This window comes from Ornithorhynchus anatinus, chromosome 5, assembly GCF_004115215.2.
Source record: "Ornithorhynchus anatinus isolate Pmale09 chromosome 5, mOrnAna1.pri.v4, whole genome shotgun sequence".
Lineage (NCBI taxonomy): Eukaryota > Metazoa > Chordata > Mammalia > Monotremata > Ornithorhynchidae > Ornithorhynchus > Ornithorhynchus anatinus.
In genome coordinates, this window is record NC_041732.1 from 86,356,347 (window position 1) to 86,358,491 (window position 2,145).

The window sequence follows — 2,145 nt, forward strand, 5'->3', positions numbered from 1 at the left end:
CAAACTAAAAAACAAAACAAAAAAACTGTCATATTCTCTCTGCTAGCCAAATTCCAACTTGGACAGAGAGTGTAGTGAGTTTGTAGGTAGAGAGGAGGACAGCACAGTGTGAAATGCATGCATGTGTATTCTTTGCCCACATTATCCAGCCTTAGAACGAGTATTAGAGCCTAGGTCTCCTGATGTCTAGATCAATTCTCTATCCACTGGAACAGCAGAACTAATAGAAGAATTTGTAGTAGTCATCATCTCCATCGTCGTCGACGTCTCAGTAGTAGTAGGGGAAAGAGCATGGCCTATTGGAAAAGAACCCCTCTCAGGGTTGCACCTGGAGAGTTTCCAGTAGTCTACCAGTTTTGGCTATGGGAGGGAGAGTCAAGCAGGGGCCTACCCATTCCATTCCTAGTTTGGGTAGCAGCTAGCCAGTGGAAGGCAACCTGCTACAAGTCAACACTCACCCATGCTGGGCAGCAGCGGCATGGGAGAGAGTCGAGTGGGGAGACTTGAGTTAACTGCTTGGAAGGCGGCAATGGTAAACCACTTCCGTATTTTTACCAAGAAAACTCTATAGATTCACTACCAGAATGACTGCCGATGGAGAGCTTGGCTTCTGGGAGAGATGTGTCCGTGGTATCGCTATGGGTCGGAAATGACTAGATGGGTTAAGACAAGACAAGACTGGAAAAGTCATGGGCCTGATAGTCAGAGGACCTGGTTTCTAATCCCTGCTCTGCCACTTGTCTGCTGTGTGACCTTGGGCAAGTCACTTAATTTCTCTGTGCCTTAGTTTCTTCAACTGTAAAATGTGGATTCAATACCTGTTTTCTCTCCTACTTTGAATGTGAGCCCCTGTGGGACAGGGACTGTGTCCAACCTAATTAACTTGTACCTGTATCTACTCCAGAGTGTAGAATACTGTTTGACACATAATAAGTGCCTAACTATTATTAATTACTCTTAGTAGTAGTAGTAGTAGTAGAATTTATAAGGCATTGAGTGGTTGGGATAATCACCAGTCATTCACACCACTGAGGCAATATGGCTTAGTGGATAGAGCATGGACCTGGAAGTCAGAGGACCTAGATTCTAATCCCTGTACTGCCACTTGTCTGCTATGTGACCTTGGATAAGTCACTTAAATTTTCTGTATCCTCAACTCTAAAATGGAGATTCAATACCTATTACTCTAATGTTGGTATTTGTTAAGCGCTTACTATGTGCAGAGCACTGTTCTAAGCACTGGGGTAGACACAGGGGAATCAGGTTGTCCCACGTGGGGCTCACAGTCTTAATCCCCATTTTACAGATGAGGTAACTGAGGCACAGAAAAGTTCAGTGACTGGCCCACAGTCACACAGCTGACAAGTGGCAGAGCTGAGATACTCTACCTCCTACTTAGACAATGCACCTCATATGGGACAGGGATTGTGTCCAGCCATATTAATTTAAATCTATTCCAGTGACTAAAACTGAGCTTGACACATAGTACGTGCTTAAGCAATAAAAAAATAATAATAATCATGCTAATAGTAATAATAATACACTGAGTTCAATACACCAATATAGAACAGAGATAGGACATATTACCTGCCTACAAGGAGCTCACACTCTAATTAAGGGGACAGGCGTAAAAATATTTACAAAGAGTAATCAACAGAAGTATTTGAATATTCAATTTAATAATATAGCAAGGAAAGGGTTTAGGATAGTTATAAACAAGTGCAAAAGAAAGAGATTGTTGGAAGGGATGTGGAATATAGGAGTGCTCCTAAATTGGAGGGAGGCATTGAATGTGGGACATTCTGAAGTCAGCGTGGCTCAGTGGAAAGAGCACGGGCTTAGGAGTCAGAGGTCATGGGTTCTAATCCCAGGAACACCACCTGTCAGCTGTGTGACTATGGGCAAGTCACTTAACTTCTCGGTGCTTCAGTTACCTCATCTGTAAAATGGGAATTAAGACTGTGATCCTCACCTGGGACAACCTGATTACCCTATATCTACCCCAGTGCTTAGAATGGTGCTCGGTACATAGTAAGCTCTTAACAAATACCAACATTATTATTATTATTATATTAATGTCTGTCTCCTCCTCTAGATGGTAAGCTCCCTGTGGGAAGAGAATGTGTCCTTTTATTGTTATATTGC

General features: G+C 42.8%; 1 non-coding gene across 1 annotated transcript; it reads left to right on the top strand.

The window, feature by feature from the left end:
* The first annotated feature begins 310 nt into the window (after positions 1-310).
* LOC114812446 lies at positions 311-448 on the top strand. The gene has a single exon (XR_003760098.1). It is a non-coding gene; the product is annotated as a small nucleolar RNA SNORA7 (small nucleolar RNA).
* Positions 449-2,145: the final 1,697 nt, after the last annotated feature.